The sequence below is a fragment of the Pan paniscus genome, chromosome 13 (assembly GCF_029289425.2).
Source record: "Pan paniscus chromosome 13, NHGRI_mPanPan1-v2.0_pri, whole genome shotgun sequence".
In the NCBI taxonomy this organism is placed as follows: Eukaryota; Metazoa; Chordata; class Mammalia; order Primates; family Hominidae; genus Pan; species Pan paniscus.
This window is the reverse complement of record NC_073262.2, coordinates 21,217,154-21,238,540: the sequence shown is the minus strand read 5'-3', so window position 1 is coordinate 21,238,540 and position 21,387 is coordinate 21,217,154. Positions and strand designations below refer to the sequence as shown.

At 52.3% G+C, this 21,387-nt stretch overlaps 1 protein-coding gene across 1 annotated transcript in view; it reads right to left on the bottom strand.

The window, feature by feature from the left end:
- Positions 1-6,125, bottom strand: part of STEAP3 (STEAP3 metalloreductase) — a 42,088-nt gene extending 35,963 nt beyond the window's left edge. Inside the window, exon 1 of the mRNA XM_034953936.4 lies at positions 5,878-6,125. The gene's annotated coding sequence lies outside the window, so the exon portion shown is untranslated. The remainder of the gene's footprint in view (positions 1-5,877) is intronic.
- Positions 6,126-21,387: the final 15,262 nt, after the last annotated feature.

The window sequence follows — 21,387 nt, the reverse complement described above, 5'->3', positions numbered from 1 at the left end:
ACAACCTCCTGGCCCATCCCAATCCCCCTTCCTTGAAGATCCAGCCCAAGGCCTTGGGCACTTAAGGCACCTGCCATCTTCCCCCAATGCCCACCCCTGACAATCTCTCCCGGCTTTGAATTCAGAGAGGCAGCTGTGTTAGTTGGGGGACCTAGCTGGACAGAGCTGTGTGTGAATTCCGGTCCAGCTACGTGCTAGCTGTGTGACGTTGGGTAGGTTGCTTTCCCTCTCTGTCCTGATGATTAAACAGTGAATATGAAACCCCTAAACACATGTCTTCCTTAGGACTGCTCTTGTGTGCACCTCTCCTTGCTCTGCTGCGGCAACTCACTGCACATGGCCCCTCTGCCACTCTGGGTGCTCTATGGTCAGCTGAGGGAGGGACCTAAGTGCCCTCCACCCCTGCACATCCTCACAGCCCCTCACATCGCTCTCTGCTTAGGTGAACTAATAATACAAAAATTAGCTGGGTGTGGTGGAGCACACCTGTAATCCCAGCTGCTCCGGAGGCTGAGGCAGGAGAATTGCTTGAAATTGGGAGGCAGAGGTTGCAGTGAGCCGAGATGGCACCACTGTACTCCAGCCTAGGTGGACACCTGTTGAGCCAGCAGGTGTCAGGCAGTGCTTTCAAATATTTGTGAACACCAGAATCGCCCGGGCAGTTTAAGTGGGTGGGTTTCTGGGCAGCCCCAGGCCCAGAGTCTCTAGTTCAGTGTGTTGGTGTGAGGTGGATAGGACTCTATTTTCCTGTCAAAGCTGCTGGGGGGTCTCCAGATCTCTTTGGAGAAGCTGCACTGTGAGGAAACCGCACCTGAGGAAAGCAAACCTTTCTGTTGCTTTTGAGAGTGCAGGAGCTGGAGAGTACGCGTTCCTGGAGGGCTCCAGGTCAGCTGTGACAGCTGCCCCCTGGGGTTCTCACTGAGACCTTGGCTCTACCCTGAGCTCCCTCAGGCTTGGGACTTCCCCTCCTCTCAGCACCCCCCCACAGAGCCACACCAGATGTTAAAGGTCATGGGAGGGTAAGCGGCAGCCCCAATGGAACTCACACCAGCACAGGTGACACAAGGTTTCCAACCTCCAGCCTTCAGATCTGGGAACACCAGGAGGGCAGGGCTTTCCCAGATGCCTGCCCCTCCACCCACCCATCACCCTGATTTCTGGCTGCTGGGCCCAGCACTGTCTTGCTTCTTTCCCTTCCAGTTCCAGACACCACCTTCTTTCTGGCCAGTCCAGAGACATCTCCAAGGGCCAGAGGGTCATCTCCAGAGGGCCTGGTGTCACTTCCCACAGCTGCTCTGGCCTTACACCCAGGTTGGGGCGATATGATGGACAGTGGTGGGTCCCCTCAAACTCCACTGCATTCAGCGTGCTACTGACTCATGTGCAGGCCTGGGCAGTCACCCAGAAAGCCCCCCTGGATGCCAGCAAGCCCACTGTGGCAATGGGCAGGCCAGACCTCACCTGGAGGGCCCAGCTCACAGCCACTGTATCCTCTAGCTGTGCACCCAGAGTTCACCTTCAGAGAGACACTTGCCCTGACTGGGGGTATACTGTTACCCTCTCAAGCCCACCAGGAAAATCACGCACCACTCCCCACAGCCTACTGGCCACCCCACCAGTCGGATGCTTATAGAAATGAGAAGCAGCCGGGTGTGGTGACTCACACCTGTAATCCCAGCACTTTGGGAGGCCGAGGCAGGTGGATCGCCTGAGGTCAGGAGTTCAAAACCAGCCTGGCCAACATGGCAAAACCCCATCTCTACTAATAATACAAAAATTAGCTGGGTGTGGTGGAGCACACCTGTAATCCCAGCTGCTCAGGAGGCTGAAGCAGGAGAATTGCTTGAAATCGGGAGGCAGAGGTTGCAGTGAGCCAAGATGGCACCACTGCACTCCAACCTAGGTGACAGAGCGAGATTCTGTCTCCAAAAAATAAATAAATAAATAAATAAATAAATAAATAAATAAATAAATAAAAGAAATGGGAAGCTTGTTCCCTCACAGACCCCAGCATGCTGGCTTTGGGAGCCCTGCTGTCTACACATGAACCAAGACAGCTGACACCACAAAATAAAGCTTAGTGGGCCCATTCACCAACCCCAAATCTCTTTACATGTACCAAAGTTGGCTTTATAATCTTGGGGCAGTATTTTTTTACGTGTTTAATAACAAGGCTTAAACATGTGATCTTTGCTGAACTCCCACCTGGCTCTCTTAAGCAGAAGGCAGAGATGGAGTAAGTCACAGCCTGATTGCGGAACAATCAGTGCTCACTTGTTGCCCACGCTGCCCGGTAACTGTGGGCATGCAGAAGACAGACTGACTGGGAAGAGTTGAGTATCGAACAATTCTCCAGTGTCAGTGTTCTTACGGTGCTGGAGCAATGAACGCCTGGCCCATTCAGTGCAGGGGTCACGAGACCAGGCCACACCTGAAGAGGAACACACTCTGCCCCTGGGTTGAAGTGACAACGCAAGAGTTTCTGATCCACAAGCAGTCGCCCATCAGCCCTGATGGCAGGCACAGTGGTTGATCCCTCCAGCTCAGTGGGTGAGGGGAGGGGGTGTCTCTGGTTTTGCATCCTCGCTCACTCACATGAGCTATAGGTCCTGAGACTTACTGCTACCGTGTCTCCTCACTCAGATTCGCAAGTACGCAGAGGGCACGGGTGTTTGTGGGGTGGTTAATGACAACAACACTCATCCTGCCAGAAGTGGGACTCAGCTGGTCTTAGAGTGCCTGGCTCAAAGTTAGTGCTCAGTAAGTGTTTGTTGAATGAATAACCGATGAGGCAGAATTTGGACAGGAGAATGTGGCAGTGGCAGGAGTCTCAGATTAGAGGTGGAAAAAAAGAGGTTGGGGTCCATATGAAGTTGGAAAGTCACATGGTTGGGAGAATAACATTATCGACCTCCTAAGAGTCTCCAGGTACAAATGAGCTCCTGTAGATAAAGTGTTTGGCCCGGATGCTGGCACATGGGAGGCTGAATGTCAGTGATGAGGACTGGCATTTCAGGCAGGATAGTGGTGGTGTGTGGCATGCCAAGGATGTGACAGTTGGAGCACACAGAGGCCCGGGACCCGTGGGAGGCTGTGTTGGACAGGTGGGTGGACCCAGCTGCAGGAGACAGATGGGAGGAAGAGGGACTTCTGTAGCCCAATGTTTGAAGACCATCTAGTCTCCAACCCCGATCCCTGCCCCTCTCCTCTCCAAGTTCTGTAATCTCCACAGCCTCTCAAATTGGGATGGTTTGGCAGGGGTGGGGTAGGAGCGGAAAAAAGCACACACCCTTCCAACTCCTAGAGGGAGGAAAGTCACCAACTTGGCCTTAGGTTTTAATAACTACTTAAACTGGTAAACATCCTCATTTTAAATCAAGAGGCAACTCCCTGGTCTAGATGCTAGAAAGCAGTTTCATAGTGCTCAACCTGCTCAGCTCAGGAAGACCTGGCCGCTACGCACCGTGGGTGGACAGGAAAGAGTGGATCCAGCCTCAGCTGGAAGACCAGAGAGCCCGACTCCCCAAATGACCTGCTTCCTTCCCCTGCTCCAGCCTGCCTGAATCTCAACCCAGCCCTCTCAGTTGTTCATTTGCAGCTGGACAGGGAATGTAGCAGGCAGAGTAGACCGCCAGGCTGGGAGGCATCAGCTGAGACTGAGCTGGGAACCCTGGGACTTGGAGCCAAGGCCAGCTCTGCCACAGAGCACGGAACCTGGAGGCCACTCTCTAGGCCTCAGTTACCTTCTCTAGGAAAGCTAGTGGTTCGGTCTACAAGAGCACTAGGCCTGGAAGGCCCCTCACTGGTTAACTCGCAAACCTGAGGTGAAGAAGGAGGGATCCGATATTTACTGCACTCCTAAAACTCAGCACTTCACACACTTAGTACCCCAAATAGGCATACTTGTTTTATGAGGATATCCTGTTTGAAGCCCTTGGCAAGGTTTTGCAAATGAACAGAGGTTCAGAGATCTGAGGGCTTCATGTTACGGGGTAAGGAGCTGAGATTTGGACTCGTCCATCTGACTCCAAAGCCAGACTATCCCCAGCACTCAGCCAGTGACCTTTTGCCCACCCAGCTCTCAGGTGTGCGCCTTTGGACTTCACTCAAGAACTTTCACTTTTTAACCACCTGAAGCCCTGCCCAGCACCCTGGTCTCTGATAAGTCCAAGAAGGGAAGGGCTGTGGGCCAAGGATAGGAGATATGAATGGGAGAGGAATCTACCTGTTTGACATCTCTAGGCTGGAGAGGGAACATGTGTGATTCCAGCTTGACCTGGCCTGGTCCTCAGCAAACCTGGGGCAGGCTGTTCAACCCCCAGGTGGACAAGTTGCCCAGCCTGAGCTCCCTGCTGGCTCTGAGGCCAGCATCAGACTGTGTCAGTTCCATACCTGCTGCCGGATTGCCTGGCTGAGGTCACCTGCTCCATTTAAGCCCCCTTCAGGACACTAGTGACACCATCTACCCCACCCCGCCCACTTACCCATTAGACATTGACTAAGCACCTGCTCCTTGCCAGCCCCTCTGCAGGCCACCAGGGACAGAGATGAGTAAGACACAGTCTGGGCCCTCCAGGTGCTCCTAGCTGATTTAGTCAGCTTCGGATGGGACTTGGGGATCTATATTTTTAACAAGCCTTGCAGGTGACTGAGAGGACACACCCAGGTGAGACCCTTTGGTTTTGTGGACCTTCTGGCTCTCAGCACTGTATTCTTGGGGCTGCCAGAATCCTCTTGAGGACACAGCCTGTTTCGCCCCAGTGGTAGGTTCCCCTGGGCTCCAAGTCAGATAACTCTGGGTTCAAATTCTGCTTCTGCAACTTCCTAGCTGTGTATCCTTGCAAAATATGTGGACTCTCTGAGGCTGTTTCCCCATTTTTAACAAGAGATAATGGTGCCTTCCTGTTGTGAGGATTAACTGGGATATTGTGCACAAAGCCCTTAGCAAGATGCCTGGCACACATAAATGGGAATATCTGCTGTTAATTATATTATGGCTGCACTCTGATGGACAGAAATACCTCCCCGGGGGCATTTCCAGAATCCCCACTTCTGGAGCCCATCTCTGAGGTGGCCCTGGATATTTGGGAGGCCTCTCCGTGCCCTCCGCCAGGGCTTCAGCGGGACCCTCCTGCTTCTCCCCACGGATCCGGCTTTCTGGTCCCCAAACCGCATATTATCTGGGCACACCCTCCCTTTCATTTACTCAGAGTGACCAAAGTTCCAACCACACCTCTCCGGGCAGCCTGTCCCCAAATTTCGGGGAAGTGGGCAGGAGGGGGAGCTTTGCCGGGCAGGAGGGGGAACTTTGCCAGGCAAGGGCTCCGCGGGCAGAGGCGGGCACTGGTGAGGCCAGCCTCCTCCTGGGGACCAAGGTCGGGCGCCTCTGCCCAGCCCCTGCACCTGCCCCTGCCCCTGCCCTGTTCGGCTGCGAAGGGACTGGGAGGTCTGGCGAGGAAGAGCCTGGAAGATCCCGCCCACAGCTACCAGCCCTCCTTTGGGACCGCTGGCCAGAGCCCCAGCCGTGGGGCACACGGGACCTGTGGACTCAGCCGGGGTCAGCCGGAGGGGCGCCCACATCTGCACCCGGGGCTCCAGAGCCTGCTCCCCGCCACTGTCGCCGCCGGCCCTGCCTAACCCGCGCGGCGCAAGCGGCTTCCACGCCTAGGGAAGGAAGGCACACGGGGTGGGGGCCCCGGAACCCGGTTTCTCTGCCGCCGGGCGCACGTGGCTCGGTCCCAGGGGACAGAAGTCGCCTCTAGACGTGTGGCGGCACCCGAGGTCCGCGCAGCGATGGCGCAGGGTGCAACCGGGCGGGCGTCTCGGGGACCGGGCGCAGCACGCAGCCCCGCGGAGACCGGGGGAGGGTTCACTCACCTCTGCGGCCCGCCGCTCGGAGCAACCGCGGCGGCTGAAGGTCCGCGGCGAAGGCGGTGGCTCGGCCCGAGGCTCCTCCTCTCCCGCGCCCCACCCGCCCGGGAGGGCCGGACCTGCAGGGGAGGTGGCCGCCCTCCAGCCCGCCGCAGCTTATCCGGCTCGGCCACCTCCCCCGGGGCCGCAATCAGGAGCCGCCGGGTCCTCGCTCCCCGCCCAGCCCTGCACAGCCCCGGCAGCGGTGGCAGCGTCCAACCACCCTCCTCCCCTGGCCCCGGGCGGGAGGTCGCCAGCCGGCTCCCACACTTCCTGATGTGCAGTGCCCGGCACACGGCTGAAGTGAGCAGAACTCCGGGACCTCCTCTTAGCCCGGCCACGGAGGGCAGCCAGGCCAGGGTGACCTCTCTTAACCTGAGGAGCACCTCGAATCCTTGTCCATTTTACAACCGAGGCCAAGTGGCAGCCGTGGTTGCAGGTGGGAAGAGACCAGGGCGCCAGATTGGGTCCGGATCCCTTCCCTCTCGACAAGGTTGCACCCAGGCCTTTGTGGTCCCCCCCAATCTCTGTCCCTTGTCCACCCTTAGGGCAGACTTTTGACCCTTCCCAGCAGGCCTCAGGTTCCAAGACCGGTGGGATGGCGGGTACCTTTCTCCCGGAGCCGCCTCCCTGTCTAGGCCTTCTGGGCTCTGAAACCCTACCCGTCCCCCCTTCCCCCTGGGGCACTGCCCGCTGCCCTCCGCACTTCCAATGCCGATGGCTTCACAGCACTGCAGGGAAGCAGGGCGTAAGTAAGGGGAGGCTGTCTGTGGGCGCCTCTCTGGAGGTGTGCGCCCTGGTCGGAAGCCCCTTCTCACCTGTGGTCACGGTTGCCGGCTGCAGTTATTTTCTTTACAGGTGAGGAGACCCGGGCTTTTCCGCTCAGATTCGTGGAGGCTGAGTGGGGATTCCTGACCCCTGGTACTCTTTCTAGAGTATTCCTGGGAGACATACACTATTAGCCTCTGATAAGGAGCTTCAGGTTATTTTTAGGAAGTCTAAGAATCCTGTTTTCTGGGGAGCCAGCCTCTGTTGGGGAGATAAGCCTCCGGAGGCCAGAGGCAGGAGCTGGGCCTCAAGGAAGGCCCCACAACTGGATCCCAAAGGGCACGGTGGGGAGGAAGAGGCAGAGCTCTGGTCTCCCTGTGGAGGGAGTGCTGCTGTAAAGGGCCTTTCCCTCCACCCCCAACTCCCGCCGAGAACCCCCCCACGCCCGCAGGCAGTTTGCTTTCCCCCTGCACAGCTTTCCTCCTACCCGAATACCCACCTCCCAGCTCTCTGCTCAGCCAGGGCCCAAGGCCAGAGCCTCTCCTTTCTCTTGCAAGAACTTTCCTGTCCCACCTTGCCCCAGGGCAACACCTCTTATGGCAATTCTTACAGGTCCTTTATCCATTCAACACTCACAGTGCCCCAGGTGCCAGACAGTGCTCCCAGTGCTAGAGACACACGTGCCCAATGGAGGTTCCTGCCCTTAGGGTGCCAGGGCTGGTGAGTGGCCCCTGCAGTGGGTTGTAAACTTTGAGAAGACAAGACCCAGTTCCTAGCCCCCTCTGGTGCCCCTAATATGCTCCCCCTGCAGTAGCTGTTCTTTTGATGTCTGCTCCTGCTGATGGGGATGGCTGAATAGCCTTCCTTTAATGCCCAAGGACAGCACAAGGAAACCGAGCTTGGGAAATGCAAACACTGAGAGGTCTTCCAGCATCTTTGGAAGAATCCCTGGGAACCAGTGTCTTTTTGTGGGGCTCTCCATGCATGAGTAAGAGAGAGGAAGACTTTTTTTTGAGGCGGGGAAGCGGGGCTCTCCATGAGTAAGAGAGACAGGGGGAGACATTTTGAAGGCTGGGCCGGCAGAGGTTTATAGAGGATTATCTTAAAAGGAACATGAACTCCTGCTGGAAAAAGTAGAGGGGTCTGAAATTTCTCACAGACAGGGAGGGAGGTGAATACCCTACTTGGGCCCACACACTTTGGCAGCGAGGCCACCACCCACGCCGTTGACCTTTGGTGCTTGTTCTGTCCACTGACCGTTAGACTAAGGGGGCCTTGAGTGTGAGCTTGTCTCACCTGGCATGGGGTCAGGTGTTTCCAGAAGCTTGAGAGCCAAATTTCCCAAAGCAGACGAGCCCTTTCCTACTCCAGGGAGGAGTGCAATGTGCTGAGCTTTGTTGAGCACCTTCTATGGGCCAGACTCTGGTGTCCTCTGCCAAGGACAGAACAGTCAGAGCCATCCTTGCAAGATGTTTGCCAGATCGCATTTCTCCTCTGCTCAAAACTCTACCCCCTCCCCCAGCAAAAGTAAAGTCCTTGCAATAGCCGTGGCCCAGTGTGATTGGCCTTCTCTCTGCCCTCATCCTCTGTCTCCCTCTCTCTGCTCACATTCAGTCCCACCTCAGATGAATCTGACAGGATCCTGACCCTTGCCGTTCCCCTTGCCTGGATCCTAGGCATCCCCAGGTACCCTCCCTACCTCCTCCAAGTCTTGGCTGAAAGGTCATCATTTCTGTGAGGCCCACCCTGATCACCCCCATTCCTCATCCATGTACCTGCTTGCTTTCTTTTTTTTCCCATAGCCTGTATTACCTCTGAACACACTATAAAATAGAGTTTTTTGGACTGTTTTTCAGTAACTGTCTTCTCCCATAGAAATGTGAGCTCCTCCTGGGCAGGGATTTTTGTGTTTTATTCAATTCCATATCTCTAATGGATAGAGCACTGCCTGGCTCATAGTAGGTGCTCAGTAAATACCTGTTGCATGAATGCACACCCGTGCTCACACTTCCTTGCCTCTTTTAGCACTCAGAAATGTCCCCACAGCTCCTGCCTACTCTGCTCTCCTCCTTTTTATGCCCCCCAGCTTGTGTGATGCTGATTCAGAGGGGTGCTCCACTTATGCACTTAGGGATGTCTGCCCCTGGAGTTGCTGAATATTCAATTTACAGAGCCCCTGGAATTGCCCTTTTTCCTTGAAGACAAGGTTAGCTGTTTGGCTGAGAAGAGAATAGCATCCAGGAGAGAATCTAGATTTATTTCTTATTTGATCAGGAAGGAGAGGGATGTTGCTCACCCTCAGCTTCTTGGATTAATCCAGCATTTATAGGATGGGACAGAGCAGGTCCACTTCACAAAATAAATCCTCCATGAAAACGAGATGGCCACGGGAAGCTGTATGCCCCAATGTACTCTGACACCCTAGCCAGAAGCCAGGCCACTTGGATCTGGTCCTGCCCAGTGGGCCGTGGCCGCAGGAAAGGTGCCGCTCCCCACTGATGCTCTCCCCACTAGACCAGGTGCTGCAGGACTCCTCCAAGTTCTGGAGCACAGGAAGCTCTTTCCTATGTAAGGCTGCATTCAGGGCAAATGGAGGCATTGTCTTTGCCATCACAATGACCTGATGGGTGGAGGCACATCAGCAGCAGTCAGAGCTGAGGCAGGGCAGGTAGTGGGAGAGGGCACTGAGCGGGGAGGCCAGCTGACAAAGGGGTGCTGGAGCCTGGGACTGAACCTCACAGATTCCGCTTTCCATGGCCCATCATGGTGACCCAATATTGTACAGCATTATAAAGTGTGGCTTACAGGGCATTAGGACACCCCCCCCCACATACACACACGAAATGTCCCTGCACCCCAGAATTTGGAATTCTACTGGAGCATAAGGTTGTCCTCCTTCCAGTCTTCTCTTGAAACATGAGCCCTCCAGAGAGGAAGCACTGTCTGAGCTCTGTGTCATGAGAATCTGTGTATCTGCAGGGAGATGTAACTGTGGCCAGCGCAAGAGTATGGAGTAGCTTCCAAAGGAAGTTGCTTTTTATTTGTTTATTTTGGCTCAAGGGAGCATTGATAAAGGCAGTTGCTGAAGGAAGAGTGGATAAAAGATGCCAGGGTGGAGGGTGGGTGGGGGAGCAGGACCAACCATCTTTCTGAGGGAGCTTCCTGGCGCGTAGTAGGTACTTAAACGTTTGTGTATGATCAACAGTCTTGGCTTGTGACTAGACCAAGATCGCCAACCAGAATGGAGGGAGGCTGACCCAGCACATCCCGGAAGCATTTACAGAGCCAAGGAAGAGATTCTTCTTGCCCGTCTAGGATAACATTGCATTGCCTTTCAGCTGGCGGCGATTAGAAAGGCACTCACTACTAGATCATGGGAGATGCCTGGGTTTTAACCCCTTGCTGCTCGGAAGGTGGTGATCGTGATGGCCTGGGAGGGTTTTAGAATGGCAGAGTGTCAGGCCACCCCAAAGCTCCCAAATTAGAATGGCATTTTAACAAGACCCCCTAGGAGATTGTATATGTGTTTAAGTTTGAGAAGCGCTGGTCTACATTACAACTGAGGAAACTCACTACTCCCTGAACACCTGCATCAAGGTAGATTCACAGAAACCTAGAACTGGATGACACTTCCCCTCACCAGGGTGCATGACAGTATCATACTTTTTGCTTGCTTAAAAGTCCTTGTGAGGTAAATAGTCTGATAATCTTCTGAATTTCTACAAATATGGAAAAATAACTCTACCCTTTTCAACATCAGTGCGTATTACACAAAGCTCCAAGAAAAAAAATCATGATTAGTATTTTTACTCTTTTCCCATAACTGATCGTATTTCCCCTTTTACTGTGGTAGCCAGGATACTCAGGCACATGTTCACGACTATATCGTCCTTATTAAATATATTTAAATGCTACTTTCTTTCCCCCAGTCCATGATTTTTTTGTCTGATTTACTACTAGCCTTATTGCTAAGCTTTTCGATGTAAGCCGTCCCAAGCAGCCTTTGGAAAAAGTCAACCGCGTAAGCAAAATAAATAGGAAACTTCTGTGCACTCCAGTAAGGGCGTCCTCTTTCCCCTTGACTGCTGTCACCTTTCGTGGTCGTGGCACGTCCTCTGCTGGATTTTTGAGCCAAGGACAGAGGGTTTGGGAGAAGGAGGCCTCCTTGGACTTCTGCCAGGAGTTACTGAGAAAAGAAAACCCAACCAGCTGGGGGGCCAGTTGGGGGGACATCTGCACAGGATGTTCAAACTGTGCCCCTCCCTGCTTCCTTCCTGACCCCCAGAGCCCACCTCAACACATCTGGAGTGTAGGGTGTTGTCTGCCCTGTCAGACCACTCTCCACACACAGCCTGGGGCAGGAACAATGGGACAGGTGGCTGGTGCTCACTCAGCACAGCAGGGGTGGTGGAAAGACACGTGTCAGCTGAGGCTTGGCTTCAGGGCAGGCAAGTCACAGCCAAGTCACAGCCCAGCCCAGCATAGGCAAGGTGTAAAAGTCACTGGCCTCAAGGTCATACGCAAACACACTGTGATCAGAAGTGGAGATAAATCCACCCCACAGGGCTGGGATATGTTCTGGCATGCCCAATTCTGTTTCCTTGGTCTTGGCCTTCAAGGGGAGGGAAGGGAAAGGAAAGAGAGTTTGCTGAAGTCCCACCTGGGGCAGGCATCGTGCTACATTGAGGTCAGCCCCCTTCAATCCCCACTGAGACCCTGCAGAATGGGTGGGATCAGCCCCATTTTTCAGATGAAGAAGTGACTTTTTTAGCATCATGCAGTGAGGAAATGGCAGATCCGGGATTTGGACCAGGTCTGCCTGACTCTCAGATCTTCCACTACCTTTGACCCCCTAGGTGGAGGGCTCCTGTGAGCTCCTGTGGCCTACACACCTGTGGTGATCCCTCAGTACTGAGGACCAGGACCAGCTTAGTGTGAGGGCCCAGCAGGGGCAGTCCATGCAGGGAGATGAACCTGGGGGATTTTCTCCCAAACACTCCTCACAGAGCTCCCTGGCCTGCCTAGGCAAGATCCTACCAGCCATCCCCAACCACTGGTTGTGTCTACCTGAGATCTGCACAGCCTGGATGCAGGTCTGTGGAATATCAGGCATGTCACTGAGAGTCTGATTCTGTGTGGTGTACTACCTGATTTCTGGACACACACACAGAGGGCCATCGTCTCAGAGCCATCTTTAGGTGTTTGCTGGTTACGGCAGCCTGGGAGAAGCCAAGTCGCTGCAAGAAAAGATAAGGGAGATAATGGCTCCAGACCCTCCCTCAAAGGTCTAGGGGCACAGCTACCCAGGTTTGGGGCCTCCAGGGAAGAGGGGAGATGAGACCTTGGCTTCTGGAGGCTTCCATAGGGTAAAGGAACATGCGCAGGCTTTGAAACCACATGGACCTGGTTCAAATTTCACATCTCCGCTAAGTCTCCATTTCCTCCACTGTAAAATGAGTGTATAGACCACTTAACAGGTTGTAAGAATTAAGTTCCCAGGAAAGTGGTGGGCACTTAGTAGGTGTTCATTAAAAGGCTGTCAGATAATCTGAAAGGAAAAGAAAGGGTGTTCAGAGAGGAAAGGAAATACTGAAGAAGACAGTTCCCAAAGGAAATTTACCTCCAGGCAGGCTCTGCTCCACCCCCTTGGGAAAGGTCTTCTTCCTTATCCTGTGTGATGATCTAAACTCTCCTCTTCTCTGAGAGGCTCTCAGGGAACTTGCTGTCCTCTGGCCTCCCCCTCTCCCACAGCGAGGAACCCCAGGTGGGCAAAAGACGCCAGTGGCCCCTCCTCCTCTTTCTCCTTTTCTCACATGAACAGTAGGTGTTGTTGGCACCCTGGTCTGGGAATCAGGAAACCTGGCCATGCCCCACCCCCATGGCTGGCTGATTCATAAAATCTCTTCTTGTTGGACCTCGCACTCCTGCCAGCTTGAGGTATCTGAGATCTTGGTGTTGGAAAATTCCCCTGCTACTCTGAGAGTTGCTAGGAACAGGCCCTGCCTTGTGCAAGGGCAGAGGTGCCCTGAGAGGCGCTTCGGGAGATGGGGCTGGGGAGGGAGGAGGCAGATGATGAGAGGCCTGATTTGCCTTTGGTGAGAAGTGAGGCTTTATCATGATGGCGGTGGGAGCCCAGGAATATTTTAGGAGGTATGCGTCTCTGTGTGATCATAATAGCTAATATGTTTTTGAGTGCTTGCTACATCCCAGATGCTGTTCTAAGAAGCATTTTGACTGTATTAACTCATCTGATCGTCATAATACATTTTCCGTTTTTGAATTTGGAAACTGAGACACAGGAGGTTAAGTCACCTGTCTGATGTGGCATATCTCAGAAAGTGGCAGAGCCCGGATTCAGACCCCTGGTTCTGTTTTGGTTCCACCTCCTACTACTACATCTCTGTTGTCTGGACGCCCTTATTCATCTCTGAAAAGACTTTCTCCCTGGTAGCCATAGGGAGAGTGGACCAACAAAGGAAGATGCCAGGCTGAGATGAGCTTAATGGGCAACTGGCAGGCAGAGTCTCAGGACTGTGTTTTGAAGTCTATTTGGGGGACTCAGTAAGTCTTGTGTGTTGGGAGCCTGCCGCCCAGGCCAGGGGCTGAACATTTAATCAAGGAGTTCAAACAACTGCCTGCAGCAGGCCTCTGGTTGGGGCTGAAAAGTCTGTAGAAAGGCAATTTAGTTCAGGTCCTATCCCTTGACTGCCAAGTCCAGGAAGAGAAGTGACTGCTAGCCCCATGGCCCATCTATTGACTTTGACACCTAGAAAGAACAAGGTTTTTGAAGTTACAAGGACCTGGGTTTGAATCTTGAGCCTCAGTTTTCTTACCGGTCAAATGGGAACATTAGATAGAGTAAACCAAGGGCAGATGTGCAATGTAGGCCTTGAACACATTGAATTCCCCGCCTCCCCTCGCCTATGAGCCCTTGGCTCCTTGTCCTTCACCACAATTCTGTGGATTTCAGAAGCTCCAGGGGGATGAAAGGAGAATGGCAGAAGCCAGGCTGCACTCTCCCTGGGCCCCGAACCCAGCTGGAGGGCCTGATTTTGGTGGTTGTAAGTCCTAGTCTTCCCTTAGCTCTGCCATTCAGTTCCACACTCTTTCCTGAAGCCCCAGAAATCATCATTCCTGGGGACCCTTCTCTTCCCTTTTCTGCTCCAGGCCCATGTGATTACTCTTATTCCTTGGGGAGAGCCAGCTTGGGTGAGACCCCAGACCTTCCCCCTCCTTGGGCCTCCATCCCAAACAATCCAAAAAGCCTGAGGTCCCTGCAGATGCCTGGCCCCACCCACCTGGACATGAGGGCCGCTCACACCTGGTATAGGTGAAGTCGCATTGAAGCCTGGAGAAGATCCTTTTTTTAAAAAATTGATATATCAGCCAGAGTCGGTGGCTCACACTTGTAATCTCATCATTTTGGAAGGCTGAGGCAAGATAATCCCTTGAGCCCGGGAGTTACAGGCCAGCTGGGTAACAAAATGAGACCCCCATCTCTACAAAAACACACAAAAAATTAGCTGGGCGTGGTGGTGAGGGCCTATATTCCCAGCTACTCAGGAGGTTGAGTTGGGAGGATAGTTTGAACCCCAGGAGGTTGAGGCTGCAGTGAGCTGTGATTCTGCCACTACACAGGAAAATAAGAAAAAAAAATCAATTAAAAAATTAATTGATATATCATAGTTGTACATATTTTTGGGTACATGTGATCTTTTGGTACTTGCATGCAATATGTAATGATCAAATCAGGATAATTGGAGCATCACTTCAATGCTTCACTTCAAACATTTATCTTTTTTGTGTGTGTTGGGAACATTACAGTTCTTCTCTTCTGGCTATTTTGACTTATATAATAAATTATTGTTAACTATAATTTCCCTACCAGACTACCAAGTGGGAAGATTCTAACCTGGTTTAAATTAGAACTGCTGATCCCTACCAGACTACCAAGTGGGAAGATTCTAACCTGGTTTAAATTAGAACTGCTGAGAAGTGGGAGAGGAGTAGAGATGTCGTGACCTTGCCATCCCCAATTAACAGGAACTTCTGATGGTAGCCACTACAGGTGGCGGGCAGGAGCCCCAGAGCAGGTTTCAAACACAACACAGGACAGCCCCAGGGGAGACATTTGCTGCTGGAGGTGGGAGAGGAGCTTCGAGTACTTTCTTGTCATGAAGTTCAGGGGATCACATCTCTGCTTGTGCACCTTCCTGGAATGCAGAGCTGCCTAAATGCAATAATTGCCTACAAGACTGAGTGGGAATACAGTGTATATGCAGATTTATGTAAATAGCATGCAAATGCAGTGGCCTTAGGCTGAGTGCCCTGGGATGGCAGCTGGTTGGGGATGGGTCCCCCCTCTCTTTTTTTACTTCTGACTTTGCCTTCATCCCCCTGAGGACCTCACAGGGAGAGGCCCACTGCCTTACCTCCACACAGTCCCTCTTCACAGCAGGCTTCAGCAGGAGACAGCAAGCAACTATGGTACACCCTGTGCAGGAAGCACCATGGGCATTGAGGGGACACCAGAGGGGAAGATTCCAGGCACATGCACGGGCATTGTGCAGACCTTGTGATTCAGTACAATGTCCTCATTTGATAAAACAGGACAGCAAGGCTTGGAGAGATGTGGTAGATTTCCATCACACAGCCAGTGGTGGCAGAACCAGAATCCCATCCAAGGCTGCCCGACTCTGATTCTACACTGTCTTTGCCATGCTGCTGCCTGCAATGCTGTGCCACCTGATCCATAAATAATGTATCAAGGTGTGCGTATAGATGTGAGCATGAGGTCACCTAGAGCTTCCAGACCCTTTCTTTATTTTATTTTATTTTTGAGATGGACTCTTACTCTGTCATCCAGGCTGGAGTGCAGTGGCGCGTTCTTGGCTCACTGCAACCTCCGCCTCCTGGGTTCAGGCAATTCTCTTGCCTCAGCCTCCTGAGTAGCTGGGATTACAGGTGCCCATCACTATGCCCAACTAATTTTTGTATTTTTAGTAGAGACGGGGTTTCACCATGTTGGCCAGGCTGGTCTCGAGCTGCAGACCTCAGGTGATCTGCCTGCCTCGGCCTCCCTAAGTGCTGGGATTATAGGTGTGAGCCACTGCGCCCAGCAGACCAGACCCTTTCTAATACGTTCTGACCCCAGCAGTGGGGCCCAGGCCCACCTAACATGGCAGCCTGGATGCACCTCTCTGTTCCTAGGCCTAGTGCCTGGCTCAGTAAACATTTTTTTTTTTAATGATTGAAATTTCAATTACTAAGGGTCTTTGTCGCTTTTTTCTTAGGGCAGACTTGTCCAGGCCAGACCACACTCTGTGGGGTGTTGGGAGTTGGGTTTTCTGGCTGCAAGAAATATATGTTCTTTAAGGCAGTCACCTGCCTTAAAGATCCTAAGGTGAGGAATTAGGGAAGCCTTATACTTGAAGGGGAGGTCCCATTTGGCCTGGGGAGCATTGGTCTGAAGGCTCAGGTATGGAGGATGCAAGAATATCTGCTGGCGAGGATTGAGCTGGAAACTCCCTCCTTCCCACTCCCATCCTAGTCCCTCCAGCCTTTAAAAAAAATTTATTTTATTTTATTTTTGTTTTTTAAGATAGAGTTTCACTCTTGTCACCTAGGCTGGAGCGCAATGGCTCTATCTCGGCTCACTGCAATTTCCACCTCCCGGGTTCAAGTGATTCTCCTCCCTTAGCCTCCCAAGTAGCTGGGATTACAGGCGCCCGCCACCACACCTGGCTAATTTTGTATCTTTAGTAAAGATGGGGTTTCACCATGTTGGCCAGGCTGGTCTTGAACTCCTAACCTTAGGTAATCCACTTGCCTCGGCCTCCCAAAGTGCTGGGATTACAGGCTTGAGTCATGGTGCCTGGCCCTATTCCCCATTTTAGTTCCAGAGAAGTAAGTATACATAGACATGGATTGAGTGGAGCACTAAGATTGGGCTGCCACCTGTGTAAGCTGAGAGCGCTGGACTTGGGTTAACGCTGAGCTTTGAGTGTATTTGCTCAACCTCACAGCTGGGCCGAGCTGTTCTGTGGGGAGTCAGGGATCCCATTCTCCCTTCGTGATCCCACTGGAGAGAGCTCATCCGTGGGGTCATTACCATCCATGCACCATCAACATGGTGGACATTCCAGAGGCTGGAGGAAGTGCTCTGCCCTTGGGAGCCAGTGGGGACAGTTTTCTGGAAAGTACTCAGAAATCACGATGGTAGGATTGGGATAGGGTGGGAACATATACTTTGTGAGGGGATACATTTCTTGGTAGAAGGTAGTAGGTGACTATCTTATAATGATTTCAGCTTAGAAAGCAAGAGTGCTGGCTAGGCATGGTGGCAAGCCTCCCAAGTAGCAAGGGTGCTCTCTTTTTGGGAGTCACAGGCTGGTGGGCTCAGAGACCCACATATCCCAGCCTGGCTCTGACTCAGGGATCAGCCAGGCAGAGTGTGGTGGATTAATACCCAACAAAGCCAGGGTGGTGACCAATGGCCAGAGCTGGTCAGAGGCCGGAGAGGCCTGGTGTCCAGGCCCAGCAGCCAGACTCCTCCTACTGCTGGCCTCTGAGCACTGAGATTCCTGCTCAGTTGCAGCATTTGGGAATTTAACTGGATCCCAAATGAAATGAGACACAACTTTTCACGTCCCCGGACATCACACAGGGACCACGTACAATTATGGATAAAATGAGGCACTGCATCCCACTACAGAGGCGCAAGTCCTTGGCAGAGGGCCACTGGGAGCTGAGGCTGCATGGAGAGCTGGGCTGTGGGGCGGCGCTGGGCTTCTTGCCCAGGCAGGACAGAGGTGGGGGAGGCCTGAGCACTTAGTTGGGGATGGAGGCTCAGTCTATTTCCCGGGACCATTAGTGAGACAAGAGGCTGCTGAAAAATTTAGCACAGGCCCTGGTAATGCACTTTGGAGAGGAGCCTCCCCTGAGGTGCTCGTGTAGCATGGTGTGGACTCAGCCCTGGGCATAAGGCGGCCAGGGCTTGTCTGCCTTTTGGAAAATGACAGTGAGGAGCAAAACAAGGAGCTGCCCCCACAGACTTCCTCAAGTGCGTGTTTGGGCAGTGAGCCTGAAGACTGGGGTGACTCTAGCATGAACCCCACTGGAGTCTCAGGTCCAGGAAACCATCTTTGACTCTCACCCTGGAGTTCTGCCCTGCTGCCTTGAGGTCCTCCCCCATTCTCTGAGGACAGACCCCATTCCCCTGTGGGGTCACGGAGAATGATACCCCAAAGTAGGAAGTGTTGGCAGGCTGAGCACTTTGAATTAAAGGAAAATGCAAGTCCTTAGAAGCTGCCTCAGAACCAAGAATTTTCCAATCTTCTCTTGTTTCTCCTCTGCCCCCTCCCCAAGTGCAGGAAAAAGAGGCTGTCTAGAATTTCCTTATCTGACTATGGAAACTTCTTTCCAAAAGAAATGCAACTGTCTTAAGGCCCCCTCCCTAGAAATCTCATCAAATAACCAGGAAAGATTAACCACCCACCTGCAAGGAGAAAAGAGTAAAAGCTGTCACTAAGCCCAGACTTTTCATCTATTCTTCTGAGGTCAGCTTTGAGGGATTACTAGGGAGACTTTACCTATGTAATAAGACAACCTTTGTTCACAATGCAGTTTTGCCCCTCACTTTCCCTTAAATTGCAGTCCCATTCAGCTTCCTAAGAGGACATTTACAGGAAAATGTCTGCCTTCTGGGTCCATTTGATTTCCCTCAAAATTATTTACTAACCTTGAAAATTACCTACCCCCATTTCCCTCTCTCCTATGAAGAGGGTGCTATTTAAACTTCAGTCATCTGGCTCTTCTTTGAGCCTCATATTTTCATGGCTCCTGTGTTTATGTATGTTAATACATTTGTATGCCTTCTTCTCCTATCAGTCTCCTATTGTCCCTTCATTTCCAGCGAACAATCGGGGTGGGGGGGGGCCTAGTGGAAGCTTTCCTTTTACCCTTACACTCCCAGTTAGCCCCAAAAGCCCTGTTTTTGAGGCAGAAGGCTTGCCGTAAGCACTCCTGGACAGAGGTCCTGTGTGAGCAGAGGTGGGAGAGTGTGCTGGGGGAGGAGCTGCAAGACGGGATGCTCCCTCAGCTGATGCCGGGGCTCACCCCTGTGAACTGGCTGTGCTGCAGTCAGCAGGGCAGCTCCTCTGTGCCAGGTGCTCCACAGGCATCATCTCTGACATCTTCAGTGCCCTTGCAGGAAGCCCCTCCATATGGCTGTTTCTCAGTTGAGAACACGAATCCTTTAGTGGTTAGAACTGAAGGCAGGCTGGGCATGGTGGCTTATGCCTGTAATCCCAGCACTTTGGAGGCCAAGTACTGAGGTCAGGAGTTTGAGACCAGCCTGGCCAACATGGCAAAACCCCATCTCTACTAAAAATACAAAAATTAGCCAGGCTTGGTGGCAGGCACCTGCAATCCCAGCTACTCAGGAGGCTAAGGCAGCAGAATCTCTTGAACCTGGGAGGCGGAGATTGCAGTGAGCCGAGATTGTGCCATTGCACTCCAGCCTGGGCGACAAGAACGAAACTCCATCTCAAAAAAAAAAAAAAAAAAAAAAAAAGAAAAGAAAAAGAAAAGGAACTGAAGGCAGTTGCATGGTGCATGGTGCTTTACAAACAGTCAAGCTGAATACAAATCCAGCCTCAACTTCTTTCGTGCTGCAGCACTTGAATCGTGATGTTTCTTCCAGGCCCAGGAGTTCTCCTTTTGGTTGACAAATATTCATGTTTTTAAGCCTTTGTTTGGTGGTTCATTTTTCAAATGGGTATAAGGCAATGGTTTTCAAGCTTTTCCACATTGCACACCTAACCCCATAGACACAAAATCAAATAGAAATTATACACTCATAATTGAAGCAAAAGTGTTATGAGATAAAAGTTACCCTTAGGACATGTAATAAGATCTGATATTTTACAATTCCTTTCTTTTTCATTAAAGAATGAGCTTGTTGGATCCTACCCTTGCATAAAGCTGAAAACCAACATTTGTGAACAATGGCAGGTGGCTGCGTGTCAAGGTGAGGTGTCACCAAGTACATTGTGGTCACTGTGGTAGTGGATTGGTTGTAGCCTTTTGGGTTTCCTAAACTGGAGCCGGTGTAAGTGAGGAACATAGATGGAGGATTGTCCCAGCCACACACGTGCTCTGACATGTACCCTGAGGGTATGGCAGGGTTCAGAAGCATCCATTCTGCATCCTGCAGGGACACAGGATTCCCTACAAAGTCTGGGTGCCTTTGACTTAGTCACCCTCTCTGCTCCTAGTTCTTCCGCTGAGCACTGAGAGGGTTGTAGCCTATAACATCCATGGGCCTTTCCTGCTGGACATTCTGGGATGGTTCCAAGTTGAACTTGACTTCAATCTCCCTTAACATTCCCTACTTTTCTTCCTAGCCTATAAAATCCTGCCCAGTTAGAGGCCACAGCCATGGGTGGACAAGCCACTGGAGGCTGAGCGGGGTGGTGGTGGCAGTGAAACCGCCTTGGCAAAAATTATGACATGTGAGCCATGTGAGCCCAGCAATGGCTGGGAGCAGCTCTAAAGTCATCTGAGAGAAATCCGCTTTCTTGGTTATTTCTACCCTTGTGTTATCTCCTCCTCATTCTATGTTAGATGCCCTTTCCCCTATTCGGGATCCCACTCAGCATCTGGAAAGCACTTCTTGGCTGGCGCCCTAAACCCTCCTGCCTCCTCTGGCTTAGGCTCCAATCCCTAGGGCAGGTGTCTTTGCCTGGTATCCCACTAAGAGCAGAGCCACAGCCTGGTCATGTGTGCCTGCATGCATGCAGTTTATTTGGGAGGAGAGCTCAGGGAGCAGGGTGAGGGGCTGGGGGAGTGAAGTGGAGAAGGAGGGGAAGTCAAGTCAAAGGTGTGTTTTTGAGCTGATCTCCATCCCACTGAAGCTTCTGGGGAGTATGTATGCCACTGCCTCCCCACCCTGCACCCCACATACCTACCACATGGCTGAGGGTTGCTGCAAGAGTCCTTGACAGTCCTGCACTCCTGAGCTGTGCATGCCTGTGGGACTGGGCTTCTCGGGTGACTCACATCATAGTGTTGAAGAGGCCCTGGGGTTGCAGGAGAATAAAAGCCTGCAGGGGGCACGCCGGGCAACGCTGTGGTCAGAGGATGGCTGAGGGGTATGAGATGGGCACAAGAGGCATGTGATATAGCCAGGGCAGCCCCAGCGGGGCCACACAATCCAGACGCTGACTCACATGCACCTGGTGAGTGTGGGCACAGTCCCTGCCCTCAGCCACATCATTATCTAGCTAGGGAAAAAGACAGGATGTGCCAAACAATTGGTGAGGCCACAGGACCTTACATAATCCAGTTTCACAGCCGCTTTGCAATGGATGAGGATGTCAGAGCTCGAAAGAACTTCAAGGATCCTCTTGTTAATTCTAGTCCAACCTTCTCACTTAGAGATGAGAAAATTGAGGTTGATTTATGCATTTGTGTAATGACTATGCCCATTTTATAACGTGAAAAGGGAGAGAGGTTAAGCGACTTCCCAAGGTGGCCCATGTGTTGAATGATTCACCATTACATCCTAGAGGGGTGGGTGACTGTGGGTGAGGCAGGGACAGGTGGGGAAGGTCAGCTTCCAACACATCCTCCGACTTTTGGTACCACCTGCGGGGGGAGTCCTTGTTATTTTGGGCACATCTAGGAAGACCTCAGGACCTTTGCTAG